This window comes from Syngnathus acus, unplaced genomic scaffold (genome assembly GCF_901709675.1).
Source record: "Syngnathus acus unplaced genomic scaffold, fSynAcu1.2, whole genome shotgun sequence".
In the NCBI taxonomy this organism is placed as follows: Eukaryota; Metazoa; Chordata; class Actinopteri; order Syngnathiformes; family Syngnathidae; genus Syngnathus; species Syngnathus acus.
The window spans coordinates 167,370-182,554 of record NW_023590223.1 but is presented as its reverse complement, the minus strand read 5'-3'; the positions used below and the strand labels follow the sequence as shown (position 1 = coordinate 182,554).

At 46.0% G+C, this 15,185-nt stretch overlaps 1 long non-coding RNA gene and 3 other non-coding genes across 4 annotated transcripts; all 4 read left to right on the top strand.

The window, feature by feature from the left end:
* Window positions 1–1,655: 1,655 nt before the first annotated feature.
* Window positions 1,656–2,925, top strand: LOC119118894. The gene is made up of 3 exons (XR_005097001.1): window positions 1,656–1,677; window positions 2,187–2,205; window positions 2,307–2,925. It is a non-coding gene; the product is annotated as an uncharacterized LOC119118894 (long non-coding RNA).
* A 3,656-nt stretch (window positions 2,926–6,581) lies between these two features.
* Window positions 6,582–6,654, top strand: trnat-agu. Its single transcript has one exon. It is a non-coding gene; the product is annotated as a tRNA-Thr (tRNA).
* Window positions 6,655–7,081: 427 nt separating this feature from the next.
* On the top strand, window positions 7,082–7,154 carry trnam-cau. The gene has a single exon. It is a non-coding gene; the product is annotated as a tRNA-Met (tRNA).
* A 1,986-nt stretch (window positions 7,155–9,140) lies between these two features.
* Window positions 9,141–9,252, top strand: LOC119118906. Its single transcript, XR_005097007.1, has one exon. It is a non-coding gene; the product is annotated as a U5 spliceosomal RNA (small nuclear RNA).
* The last annotated feature ends 5,933 nt before the right edge of the window (window positions 9,253–15,185 follow it).

The window sequence follows — 15,185 nt, the reverse complement described above, 5'->3', positions numbered from 1 at the left end:
AGCTCCCTGTGCACTTAGGTCCACTTGAATATTGGAAAGTACATCAGGAGTTTAAAAATATTTTCTAAATTTCAGTGACGGCTCTGTCACAATAATGCAACCAGCGCGGTGCAGTTGCGCGGTCGGCGACGCGCTACTGTTGCGCGGTCGGCGGTGCGCTGCAGTTGCGCGATCGGACAAAAATGCGCAAATGAAAAAATGCTTAAAAAAGTCTTGGAACGGATTAAAAATGTTCCATTATTTGTAATGGGAAAAATAGATTCGGAATTCGACCGATTCGCTTCTCAAACCGCCTTCTGGAACGGATTGTGGTCGAAAACCGAGGCTTGACTGTATTATATTCACCTTGGCAGCCCACCAAGCAGGAATATTTTTTTTAACAAAACTGTTGAAATCGAGTGATGAAATGAATGGTTTTGGGGTTGCTATACTGCCAAAATGCAGGAGTTTCCAGGGAGCTTTTCCCCCTGAGCCCCCTCTGGGCCGTTGCCCCTGGCCCCCTGCGGCCCCATGTGGTAGTTGGGGGCTGCCTTTTGCCGATGGGCACAACTGTAGTGTCCCTGCTAATGCAAACTTCCTGTGTTGCAGAGAAGAACCAGCGGACACACATAGTCATTGCCTGTCTTTTTGTACCTTTAATCAGGATTCTGCTATTGGCTGTAATGAAGATTTGGCACACAAATCGTTTGTATATTCCTGAATTGTAAAAGCAGTGCTTTCAGGCCTCCTCATTTTAACATTGTTTTAGTGATCAACACACCAAAACATCTGCAACAGAGAAAACTTGGCATTTTTTCTTTTGGTTTTTGTTGAACTGAAAACTGACATTGGAGGGGTCTGCAATCCATCTCGGGCCATGGTAACGGGGCTGATCGGAAACCAGTTTGTGGGGACAAGGACCGGGTGGATAAACTCAATCTGTTCTTCAACAGATTTGATTCCGCCTCCCTCCCGCCTCTTCACCTCGCTCCGCACCTCATTCTGCCACCTTCGACACTCCAGCCCCCCCGCCAGCTCACCAACCCCCTCTCACCCCCCCCCCCCCCCCCGAAGTCACTCTTCTGTCTCCACTCCATCACCCCGGTCTTCCGACATCCCCCTCTCCTTTACAGATCTCCAGGTGAGGAGTCACCTCAGTAAGATCGAGGCAGGGAAGACCCCGGGCCCAGACGGCATCTGGCCAAGACTGCTCAGGGACTGTGCGGACCAGCTGAGTGGTGTGGTCAGGTACCTGTTCAACCTGAGCCTGAACAAGGTCCCAGGACTGTGGAAGACCTCCTGCGTGGTCCCTGTACCGAAGGTGCCGCGCCCCAAGGAGCCTAACCACTTCAGGTCTATTGCCTTGACTTCCCACCTGATGAAGACTATGGAGAAGATCATCCTGGGTCACCTGCGTTTATTAGTGGGAGCGCAGCTGGACCCCCTGCAGTTTGCTTACCGGCCTGGTGTTGTGGTGGACGATGCAGTGATTTATTTACTGCACAGAACACTGCTTCACCTGGAGGACTATAGAGGCTTTGCAGTCATGTGATTTTATCACGTGATTTTGTGTTATGCCGCCATCTTGGCGGTCAACCGGTCAGCTCGTTCCTACGTGTTCGTACAGATTCAGTTTGATTTCTGCGCTACATTTTCACCGATTTCATCCGAATTATGGCTGATTTGCTATCCAATGAAGTTGGGCATTTGGATAAAGAATCCAAGAAACGTTACAGAGAGAAGTTGAACCTTGTTGGCACAACGGATCCGTACCTTTTACCGAGAAGCATGCTAAAATCACCTGAGCATTTTGCAACAGCCGACCTGCCTGATCTCTCATATCCAGATATTTATAATTACCTCGTCGATTCACCATCTCCGTACACTGGAAAGGACCTTAAGGCATACAAGAGTCTGGATGCCTACAAGTATTTTACAGCAGGTTTTGTGCATGATGGGCTGATATGGCAGATTCCAAACAGAATCGATTTCTTCTCATGACCAAGGTAAGGAAAATATCATTGAAATCTGAGAAATTAATTCCTACAATAAAACATTACATAATTTCCAACTATTCAATATAGAGCTTATGCAACAATTTCTACAAAAATACTTTTTAGAATTCATGCTTGATAATTCCTTTTGGTCTCTTGCTCAAAATGAACCAGGTTTAAATTTTCAAGCTAATTTAATGAATGATTCATGAGAAAATTTACCAAATGCCAGGTAAAATATGCATAAATGGACAGTAAGAGGTCTAGCCTTGTATATTATATCCAAATTAGGGACTGATAATAATATAAGGTATGTCATATTATCTGTTTCAGGTAAAACACTCTCAACGGATGAATGATCCTCCCCTCAGACCTTGGGTAGCAATAGCGAAAGATGGTCAGATCCTGTGCTGCCACTGTACCTGCATGGCTGGATTGGGTGAAACATGTTCACATTCAGCAGCATCCCTGTTCGCCCTGGAGACATTAATACGTATGAAGACGGCCACTTCATGCACATCACTACCTTGTCAGTGGCTGAAACCATCACCATCGCACATAGAATATGCTGAAGGATGCAATATCGATTTTGCCCGTCCAGCCCAGAAACGAAAGTCAGAAGTTTCAACTCCTGAGGAAAGTGCTGCGAGAAAACTGCTGAATGTTCCTCCACCAACTGAAGAGCAGAAAGCTGCCTTTTACAAGGCTTTGTCTGAATGCGGTGGAAGACCAGCAATTTTGAGCATTGTCCCTGACTATGCTGACAACTTTGTGCCAAGGGCAGTGAAGCGAAAGCTTCCTGTACCTCTCTCCCAGCTGTACGATTCTGGCAATATGAAACTCAGCCCAGATGAACTTGCACTAAAATGCCGGTCAGAGCTGGAAAAGTTGCATTCCATTACCAGAGAGCAGGTTTGCATTTTTTTCGCACTTAGTCATTAATATATATATCATAAATAATTTATTGTTCTCCAACCTGTTACAAATAATCTAATCATAGTGAAAACAATTTTTATTAAAATGTTTTTCAGATATCTGCGGTTGAAGAAGAGTCCAGGGGCCAAGCAACATCACATCTTCACCAGCTTTTCACAAGGGACAGACTGGGAAATATTGACAAGTGCTGCTGCTGCTGCCAATGCCCTCTCGCGGTCTCTCTTGCGCTGCTTGAGATTTTGTCTTCTCTCAAAGATCTTCAATGAACATTTGAGTTTTCGTTTGTGAGGTGACTCGGTATGCTCAAATATACTTGGCACATAGTCTGGGGATAGTGGATCTTCGCTTTTTGCACCTGAAACAATTAAACAATCACATTATTCATAATGACTACCATAAATAATTAAGCACGTTGTTGAAGGGGATATACCCAGTTCAGTTTGTTTCGTAATGGCATTTCATAACTTGACATATTAAAAAACTCAATAGAGTGAAATCATTCAGTAAACTGTACCTGTCTGTTCAAGTTGCTACCATTTTTATTTTTTGTTTATTTTTGCATGATGCCTCATCTGATTGGCTTGAAAACTTAACCAATAAAAATTTAACCTCGTGCCAATGGCTTGAAAACGTTATCAATGTAGATTTTACCTTGTGCCAAATGAAGTAACAAAAAGCCTCTTGTTCAAAAATGCTTCATTAAAAAAAAATTGTTTCACAAGGTTCATAATAATTTCTTTTGAAATTTCCTAATGCATTCACTCATGAGAATTAATTGTTCAATTCCAATATGATTTTCAAGCCAATCAGATGAAGCATCATGAAAAAATAAACAAAAAATAAAAACGGAGGGGGGGGGGGGGTGAACTGAAGAAATCATCCCATTCCCTGCCTTGCTGCTCTTGCTGCCTTTCTAAAAATGCACCCAGCATTTTCAACAATCATATTTGTATCATCCCATATTGTATTATTTCACATTTTGTGAAACAAATCAGGGGTGAATAGTTTACATACCTGATATGAAGTGCTCATTGCATATCCTTGTGTAAATCGTAGGTTTCCATCGTTCACGACGAATCGCCGCGATCCATTTATCGCGTTTTTGGATGTTTGCCGGAAATCTATAGAAGGTTTATCGCCTCGTCTATTGCTACATCCAACAGCACAGCAGGTTTCCGGCATTTTCAAGCTCAAATAGCAGCAGATGTAACAAGAAAGCGTGTGTGAGTCGTTGACCGGCACTGAAATGTTGACCGGCAAGATGACCGCCAAGCTAATGTGCGCGGCTGATGACGTCAGCTGCAAAGCCTCTATAGGAGCACTGGGAGGATCATGTTCTTCGATTTCTCCAGCGCTTTTAACACCATCCAGCCGTCACTGCTTAGGGCGAAGATAAAGAAGCCGGGTGTGGACCAGCGCCTGGCTGCATGGACAACGGACTTCCTCACCGACCGGCCGCAGTACGTGAGGTTACATCGTTGTGAGTCCGACGTGGTGCGCTGCAGCACTGGTGTTCCCCAGGGTATGGTGCTCTCTCCTTTCCTTTTCACCCTGTTCACTTCAGACTTTAGTCATGACACCGCTCACTGCCACATCCAGAAGTTCTCCGACGACACGGCCATTGTTGGAAATGTCTCGTAGGGGAACGATCTGTAATATCGATTGGTCATCAAGGACTTTGTCAGCTAGTCTGAGCTCAACCAGCTTCAGCTGAACACCAGCAAGACAAAGGAGTTGATTGTGAGCTTCGGGAGGACAGCACCCATCTTCACTCCGGTGAACATCCAGGGATCGGGCATTGAGGTAGTGGAGAACTACAAATTTCTGGGTGTTCCCCTTAACAACAAACTGGACTGGACTGATCACACCCACGCCCTGTACAAAAAGGGCCAGAGTCGCCTCCACCTGCTGAGGAGACTGAGGTCCTTCGGTGTGTGCAGGGCTCTCCTCCGGACCTTCTATGACTCTGTGGTGGCCTCGGCCATCATCTACGCTGTGGTCTGCTGGGGTGGGGGCAGTACTGACTGGGACAGGGGGAGACTGAATAAGATGGTCAGAAGAGCGAGCTCTGTTCTGGGCTGTCCCCTGGACTCCATTGAGGTTGTGGGTGAGAGGAGGACGTTGATTAAGCTTAAATCCATCATGGACAACACCTCTCAACCCCTCCATGAGATTGTGCGGTCCCTGAGCAGCTCCTTTAGCGGCAGACTTTTGCACCCTCGGTGTAGGAAGGAACGGTTCCGCAGGTCCTTCATTCCCTCTGCTGTCAGACTTTACAACATGCATGCCACCTGATAAAAATGAATGTGTTTCGCCTCTACTAGCAGCACTTGTGTTTATCCTTGTCTGTTATTGACCCTTTTTGTAATTCTGGCACTTGTTTTATTCTTGCACTCGTATTATTCTTGCACTCATATGCGCTGCTGTGACAAGTGAATTTCCCCGCTGTGGGATGAATAAAGTTCAATCAATCAATCAAGAGTTGGTTCAGACTGAAGTAAAGTTTTTGATTTCTAAAGCATGACACATTAAATTGACTATGAAGGGACTCGAAAGCTCAATCATCTGATCCGAAGTCAGACGCCTTATCCATGAGGCCACATCGCCATGTGAAACTTTTTAAGTGTGGCCTTGATAAGACTAAGAATTCAACGGCTCCCAACAAGCAGGGACGCCCAACGTGTGGCTTGAACCCACAACCATGAGATTAAGAGTCTCATGCTCTCCCAACTGAGATAACCAGGCTTCTCCTATTGAGAATTGTTTCATTCTTTCACTTTTTTTTAATGGGTTTGGTTCACGAAAACCAGCAGCCACGTTTTAAATCTAGCCTCTGAAACACATTCGTTGATAAGACTAAACATTTAAAGGTTCCCAACAAGTGGCAGCTGTCCAATGTTGTCTCTAGTTGGAAACCCCAGCCCAAGTTGGAAACCCTAATTGGAAACCCTTGCCCCAGTTGGAATTCCTAGTTTGAAACCCTACCCAGAGTTGGAACCCTAGTTGGAAACCCTAGCCCTAGTTGGAAACGCTGGCCCTAGTGTGTAATAGAGAAAGCGTTTTTTCTTTTGGTTTTTGTCACTTTGTTGCACTGAGATTGGGGGGAGTCAGCACAACAAAAAAATAAATCAGAAACCAAAACCCTTTCTGACAGTATACAAGAGTTGGTTCAGACTGAAATAAAGTCATTGATTTCATATGAATTATATTAAATTGACCATGAATGGACTTGAACACTCAATCCTCTGATGCAAAGTCAGACGCCTTATCCATTAGGCCACATAGCCATGTGAAAGACTGTACCAAGTGAAACATGGCAACGACTTCTGATGACTGCAGCCTTTTGTGGCAAGTGAAGTTCACAATTGTTACAGACATAAATGGCCTGTGGATTAATCAATTTACAGTAAAAGAGGATTGTAATGCAATTGACATATTACCTTGTTAGTGCAAGTGGTCGTGCATCAGTCTCAAAATCTGAAGGTTGTGAGCGCGGCCCTCACACGGGGCGCTGTTTTCCTTAGTCCACAGTAAAATCATTGTCAATTTCAGAAGATAACAGGTTGCTCAGAATAGAATAAAGTTTTCTGTCTGTGAAGTTGAGTTTAATTGAAATGGCCGGTGGTTGAATGAATTTTACAATAAACTACCTTTGTAAGACCAATTACTCACGCCTCGTTAGCGCAGGCGGTAGCGCGTCAGTCTAGTAAACTGAAGGTCGTGAGTTCAACCCTCACACGGGGCTCTGTTTTATTTAGTCCTAACCCTAACTCGAGTCCTTGTTGGAAACCCTAGCCCCAGTTGGAAACCTTAGTTGGAAACCCAAGTTTGAGAATGCTCAGACAAAAGTAACTTTTTCTTTCGATGAAGTTCAGTTTGATGGAAATGGCCGGTGGTTGAATCTTTTTTACAGTAAAATAGAATTTTAAGACAGGTGCCACAAAGTCTCGTTGGCGCACGCGGTAGCGCGTCAGTGTCGTAATCTGAAAGTCGAGAGTTCGGTCCTCACACGGCGCATGATTTATATATAGTCCAACCCTAACTCTAGCCCTTCCTGGAAACCCTAGTCCTAGTTGGAAATCCTAGCCCTAGCCTAGTTAAGTTTGATCAAAATGGGCGATGGTTGAATCAATTTTACAGTAAAAAACAATTGCACAAAATGCAAATACATAGCGTCGTTGGCGCAGGTGGTAGCGTGTCAGTCTCATATACTGAAGGTCGTGAGTTCGATCCTCACACGGGGCATACTTTCATATAGTCCTAACTCTAGCCCTAGTGGGAAACCCTCATCCTCGTTGGAAACCCTGGCCACAGTTTGAAACCTTAGTTGGCTTCCCTAACCTGAGTTGGAAACCCTAGTTTCAGAATGCTCAGACTTAAAGTCAGTTTTTCTTTCTGTGAAGTTCAGTTTGATTGAAATGGCCGGTGGTTGGATCAATTTTACAGTAAAAAAGAATTGTAAAACTGCAAATGCACAGCCTCATTAGTGCAGGTGCTAGCATGTCAGTCTCACAATCTGAAGGTCAACAGTTCGGTCCTCAGGTGGGGCAGACTTTTTATATACCCATTCCAAACTAGCCCTAACCCTAACTCTAGCCCTAGTTGGAAACCCTCGTCCTAGTTGGAAACCTTAGTTGGAAACCCTATTTTCAGTAGGGAGCAGGTTGCTCAGACTAAAATAACTTTTTCTTCTTTTAAGGGGTAGGGCAGCAAAGTAAGCAGGGATTGTGAATATCAGCAAGCACAGGTTGCTCGACTGGAGTCAAGAGAAACAAATTAAAAATTGTACATAAGATGAAAAATTTGCCTCTTTCTTTTGGCTTTTGTCACTGACATTCGGGGTCACCACAACAAAGATCAAAACAGCACACAAACAGTTTACCTATATTTTCCTCTTTCAATTTGATGATACACTAGACATGAAGACCTGTTTAGATTTAGACACGCCTGGAAGTCGATGCCGGTGCTTGGGGCCGTGTGGCGGTGAACTATTTCTGTTATAGTTATTTGATATATTTTATTTCGTGTAGCAACTTGTATATGTTTTTATCGTTACAGTTCAGTAGTTGTTGGCTCGTTGAACTCTTTTTATGTTAAATAAAGAGCCGTTTACCAAACCCACGTCTTTCCTGGTACTTTGTTAAAAGGACGAGGAATTTGATCGATGGATTTAATGATTTGGAGTGACACAGATGGTTTGATAATATTGTTGTTTATATGATAGTTATTTGATATATACTTTATATATCGTTATATGGGTCTGTGGAATATTTAGAATATTTAGACGTCAGCGGCGTGGCACATACGTGGCATCGTTTCCATAAAGGACGATCGATGGATTTAATGAATTGGAGTGACACAGATAGTTTGATAAACGTGTTATTTATGTAATAGTTATTTGAATAACTCTGAATGTTACGTCAGGCCCGTCCTCAGCTCTTCGTTTGTGTTTATGTCACATTAGTATACCTATCGTTTAGCCTGTTGTTGCTCGTTCATGTCTGTTCTTGGCGTTGGATTTTTCGGATAAATTTCCCCCAAATGCAACTTATACTCGGGAGTGACTTATATCTTTTTTTTTTCTTTCACTTTATTGTGCATTTTATGGCTAATGCGCCTTATATTGCGGAGCGACTTTTAGTCCGAAAAATACGGTAGTTATATATACACTTAATCTGTCAAGAAGTAATTTTTCTAATTCTTGACAGAGTTAAGTACTCTTTGGAGAGTATACTAGCTAGAGCTATTGGTCTACAGTTAGCAATACATCCTACTTTACCAGCCTTGTCTTTTATAACAGGGACCAGAACTACAGACTTCATGGAGTACCGTGAGTCAGCAAGCCATGAGAAACAGAGAGACAGCAGCGCTGTCAATCGGGGGCCAGCTAACTTTAAATGCTCTGCTGTGATGTTATCCAGACCACTGGCTTTTCTGTCAGAAAGTTATCCTCCGGCAATAGACACCTCATGACAATTAATGCGCTGGATAGATTTCTTGTGCGCTGAGAACGTGCGGGCAGTGCGCGATTGCGCACGCGCGCAGCTTAGAGGGAACATTGCTTGTGGGCCTCATTGGCCTCTGCATGGTGGCCAGCTACCCATTTATTCCACCCGGGCTTGATGTTCTTAGCCTTTCTAGGGCGAGAGAATAAAGACCTGCTAGCAACCAGAAGGGCTCTCACTATATCATGATACATTAAACATAAACTTTTCCCCATATTATCAGCTCACTCTTATTTCTCTTCAGATCGAATAAATCTTTGGCCTTTTACTCAAGATTTCCGTGGGGAGGAACAATAAGAATCTATCTCAATTTTTTGATGCTCTGCGAAAGCGGAGCTTTCTTTCTCTGTTAAAATATCAATATCGCAACGGATAACTGCCTATATCATACTCCGTGCAACAGTCATACTGTCAAGTAATTCATACCGACACATATGTGAACATGTTCACATAAACAGTGAAATTATGCTGAGTGCAGACAGACAATCACGTTTAAGACCTCGTTTATCAATACAGTTTAATTTCTGGTGGTACCCATTTGAATGGGCACATGTCAATCTATTGTAATTTGGCAAAAAATATTGTTTTTGAATAAAAACCAATAACCATCCCCCTCAATTGCACAAGCACTCCTCTTTACTGTTCACAAGCACAATCACAAGTACAAGTCATCTTCATCCATAAGCACATCAGTCTCAAAACAAAATGTGTTCCATCAACTTTTAGTGTCTTAATAGACAATGATGGTATATATTTACATATTGAAACACAATATCCACCTCCTTCAATGTTACACGTGAATGCACATACAGAGAGAAGTTTTATTCATTTTGATCAGGCTACATGAAGCAAAATATAAAGGTCAATGTAATTCTCATTAATGGAATAAATTACTTCTTCTGGCAAGGCTGTAACGAAGGGACTGGTGGTGTTGGAGTACTTATCGCTGAAAAGTGGATAGATCAAGTGCTAAGCATTAGCAGGGTAAATGAGCGGATCATCTTTGTGAAGTTGATCGTTGGGAAGCGCCTGACAAACGTAATTTCAATCTATGCCCCTCAAATTGGCAGAAGTCAGGACGAGAAGGATGCGTTCTGGGACAAGGCCATCACGGTGCTGTCAGGGATCCCCAGAATGAGGTTATAATTCTGGGAGGTGATCTGAATGGACACGTGGGGAGGGAGTCAGATGGCTTTGAGGGGGTACATGGGGGACAGGGGTACAGCATGCGGAACACAGAGGGAGAGAGGATCCTGGAGTTCGGCGACGCACTGGAGCTGGTGCTGTGCAACACGCTTTTCAAGAAGGACGAAGCCAAATTAGTAACATACAGTTCGGGTGGCTGCAAGAGCACAATAGATTACATCATGGTCAGAAAGGAGGACCGCGTCCTGGTCAGGGATGCCAAGGCAATCCCCGGAGAAGAGTGTGTGTCTCAGCATCGCATAGTCATCGGAGACCTAACTCTGCGGATCAAGGAGGTGGGGGCTAAGAAGCATCCTCCCAAGTTGAAGGTGTGGAAGCTACATAGCGGAGGGAATAAAAACGAGTTTCGGGAGAAGATTGAGCATATAGCAGAAGTGGAGGAGATGATGGAGTCGGGTGGTGTGGATGGCAAGTGGCAGGCAATGAAGAAGGCTCTGCTTGAAGCTACAGAGGAGGTGTGCGGATGGTCAAAGGGTAAAGCAAGAGAAAGAGAGACATGGTGGTGGAATGACAGCGTCGAAAGAGCGGTGAATGAGAAGAGGAGGTGCCATAAAGTATGGAAGAAATCTAAAAGGGAGGCAGACCGAGCGCGGTATGTAGAGGCAAGGAGGGCGTCACGGGCAGCAGTGAGGGAGGCCCAAGAGACCAAGAGGAAAGAATTTGTAAGTGAATTGGAGAGTGAGAGAGGACAAAAGAGCTTCTTCAAGATAGCGAAGCAAATGGTTAAGGAGAGGCGTGATGTGATCGGTGCAAACTGTGTGAAGGATGAGAATGGCAACATTGTGACAGACAACAGAGGAGTGAAGGAAGTATGGCAAAGGTACATGGAGAAGCTGCTGAATGTGGAGAATGACTGGGATGGAGAGGTGGGATGCGATGAAGTGGAGGGTGAATGTGGCCCGATCACGCGAACAGAAGTGGGGAAAGCCATGAAGGCCATGAAGGATGGAAAGGCAGCTGGACCATCTGGAGTGGTGGCAGAGATGCTAAGGCAGCGGGAGACGTCGGTGTGCAGTGGATGACCGACCTGTGTAACAGTGTCATCGCTGAGGGGCACATTCCGGGGGACTGGACAAGAAGCGTCCTGGTGCCTCTATTCAAAGGGAAGGGGGACCCACTCGCATGCGGGTCATACAGGGCCATAAAGCTGCTGGAGCATGGAATGAAGCTATTAGAGAGGGTGTTGGAAAGGAGGGTGAGGTCACGGGTAAAGGTGGACGAGATGCAGTATGGCTTCATGCCTGGTAAAGGTACAACAGACGCAATTTTTGTCATCCGACAGATGCAAGAGAAACACCAGGAGAAGAGGAAGAGGTTGTACTTCGCTTTTGTTGACCTGGAAAAAGCGTTCGACAGGGTGCCAAGGGAGGTGTTGAGGTGGGCCCTAAGGAAGTTGGGCGTGGAAGAGGGACTGGTTAAGGCTGTGATGGCTCTCTACTGCAGAGCCTGCACAGCTGTTAGGACAGGAGTTGGCGACAGTAATGGGTTTGAAGTAAGGGTAGGGGTGCACCAGGGATCAGTGCTCAGCCCATTACTGTTTGCTATCGTGATGGATGTGGTATCGAGGGAAGTGAGGGGTGGACTACCATGGGAGCTGCTCTACGCGGATGACCTGGTATTGATGGCTCACAGTCGAGAAGACCTAGCTAGGAAGCTAGCGGCCTGGAAGACATGCCTGGAAGTGAAAGGAATGAAGGTGAATGTGGCAAAATCAAAGGTCATGGTCGGTGGTGCTGGCCTGGGAGTGATATCGCAGTCAGGAGCATGGCCATGTGGAGTTTGCGGGAAGGGAGTGCAAGCTAACTCTATCCGGTGCAAGGGTTGTCAGAGATGGGTACACCGAAGATGCAGCGGAGTAAAAGGCAGCCTACTAGCTGCAAGTGAGACCTTCCAATGCAAGCGGTGTAGGGGAGAAGTCGCCCAAGCAGACCCAGCTGAGCAAGAGGGGCTTGTGGTAGATGGGGAAATGTACGAGGTGGTGGACAGCTTCTGCTACCTTGGAGACATGCTTAACTCTGATGGGGGGGGGGGGGGGGTAGCAGTGACCACAAGGGTGAGAAGCGGGTGGAAGAAATTCAGGGAACTCATGCCCTTCTTAACATCTAAGGCCCCATCCCTGAAGATGAGAGGCCAAGTGTACTCAGCCTGTGTCAGAAGCAGTATGACGTACGGAAGTGAGGCATGGGCCCTGAAAACAGAACATGAAGACAAACTAAACAGAGCAGAAATGAGGATGATCAGATGGATGTGTGGTGTGTCAATGAGGGAGGAAAAGACCAGTGCAGAGCTGAGAAAGAAGATGGGAGTGGAGGCCATAGTGGATGTGGTGAGGAGAGGCAGACTGCGATGGTACGGACATGTAGTGAGGAAGGACGAGAACGACTGGGTGAAGAAAGTTATGTCGTATAACGTAAAGGGAACAAGACCCAGTGGCCGACCTAAAAAGACCTGGCAGATGACCGTGGCAGCCGACATGAAGGCACTCGGCATCAACCACAAGATGGCCATGGACCGTTCCCGGTGGAAGACAGCCATATCGAGAACCCAGTCCAACCCAGCGGCGCCTGGAAAGCGGACTTTAAACTGATGATGATGGAATAAATTACTCCTTTTGACCAGCAGGGGGTTTGTGTGCACATGAAGCCTCGAGAAATGAACCTATTTGCAAACCGTTTGGTGGGAAAGCCTCAAATCCTAACATCTTACATTTAGATCAGACCCCATCAAGTCATAATTGACTGCTTAATCCTGTAAGAATGAAGCGAACGGATTGAAATGGTTTTCCAACATATGAACTATTGATTTGACCAGTAGAGGGGGTGCACCGTTCCTGGAGGTACTGCAATACCAGGTCCATGTCTTCTAAGCTTGCAATGTGCAGCTGTGAGAGTTGCTGCAGCCATTTGGAGCACAGCCACGGGCTGGGGGGGGATCTGTCTGTGCTTCCTTACCAGCAAGTTTCTGGAAGTCCACATGGCGTCTTTGATGGTGGCAAAGGTCAGCGACTGCTTTTGTAAAGTCTTCTTGCTTGGTTTTCAACGGGCTCAAGCTGCGACAGACAGGACTCTCTCGTTAGGGGATAGTGCGCACAAACACACCGCTAGGGTCAGACCGCACAGAATCTCAAAATAGTCTCAAACCCCGCTTGGGATCTCAACAGCAAACCATTGTTCTTCTACCAAGATTTTCTTTTCGTTTATTTTCATTGTTCAAAAACTTTGATTGAAGAGCGATCTCGTCGAGGAGCGATCACGCCGAGGCTTCTTCCCTGTCGGGAAGTCGCCGAGCCACCAAACGTCGGAGTCTTCCAGCGCCATCGGCTCCGCGGCCGGCGTCGGATTTCGCTCCAGCGACTCCAGACCCGTGGCCGCCACTGGGGTTCCTCCCGGCGCCATCAGACTCGCGGCCACATTAGGGTCCCACTCCAGCGTTGCCGGATTCGCGGCCGTCGCCGGACCTCGAGCCAGAAACGCTGGACCCGCGGCCGTTGCCGGACTTCGTCCCAGCAACGCCGGACCTGCGGCCGTCGGCGGACTGCGTGCCAGCAACGCCGGACCCGCGGCCTTCACCGGACCTCTAGCCACCTGCGCCGGACCAGCGATCATCCCTCCAGGAGCCTAGCCAACACCAGGTACCAGGAGGCCAGCTACCACCAGGCCCAGTAGGCAAACGCCATCAGCCCCAAGAGGACACCCACCACCAGGCCTAGTAGGCTAACACCACCAGCCCAGGAGGAGAGCTACCATCAGGTATTGATTGATAGCCGGGATGGCCATGAAAGTGCTTCAGAAGGACATGGAGGAGCTGAAGTTATCAATGCAAGTGATGTCTTCAAATGTGGAAACCATAATGAAGCAACAGGCCATTATTACAGAGCTGATGGGAGAGGTGAAGCAGCTCAAACAATTAAACATTGAACAAAATAAGAAAATTGTCAGCCTGGAAAATAGATTAGACAATTAGGAGCAGTACTCAAGAATGAGCGATGTCATCATCACAGGTTTAAGGATCAAACCACGGAGCTGCCAGCAGGCTGTGAAAGGCCTTGCTTCAGAGGATAATCCTGAACATGAGGAGACAACAGAGGAGCAGGTAAAAACTTTCCTCCAGAGTAAAGACATCGCCATTGACATTGTCAATATTGAGGCATGCCACACTCTGCCAACTAAAAGTCTAAATGGTAAGCCTGTCGTACCATCTATAATTGTCCGATTTACAAACAGGAAAAGTAAGATAAATCTGCTAAAAGGCACGAACGTGTACATTAATGAACACCTCACCAAGAAAAATGGTGAAATAGCTAAGAAAGCAAGAGCTCTTAAGAAAAGCGGTAAAATACAGTCCACTTGGACTGCTGGTTGTAAGGTGTTCATCAAACCTGTTGGGGCAGCAGAAAGTTCTCATGGTTTCTGCATCAGTGCCATAGAGCAACTTAAGAGGTACGAAGGAGACTAGTAACCTGTACATCATTCTGTTGAACCTCAAGTTGTGGTGCCTTTAGATCATGGAATGTAAAAACCTGGTGAAATTATCAACCCACCATGAACAGTACTGACAAATGCCTTTCTTTTCCAACTGGTGTGTTTAACAAACAAGCACTGATAACTGAAAATGAAGAACTTGATTTGAAAACATTTGACTTCACTGACCATAAGGGATTTGACATAGAGAACAATATTGATCCTGAGAATAACTTCTTCATCAACTACACTCAAAGGAACAGCAAATACTATACTGTAGAGCAGGGGTCACCAAACTACGGCCCGCGGGCCGGATACGGCCCACGGGACCGTTTAATCCGGCCCGCCAACCCTGAACAAATTGTATTATTAAACTTTTTTTTGTGGTCATTTTGCCTGCAATGACTGCGTTTCCCCAGTAGATGGGGAAGCGCTCGCCTGCGCATTTACTACCGGAAGCCGTGTCAGAAAGCTCGGTGCACACTCACAAGCGCGTGTACGTACTCAGTAGTACGGACATGGCGCACTCGCGCTCTATTTGTATCAGTCCCGAATTTAGAGCGTGGGCTGTGACGACAGCATTCTTGTAATTCGCGCGCTGAGCT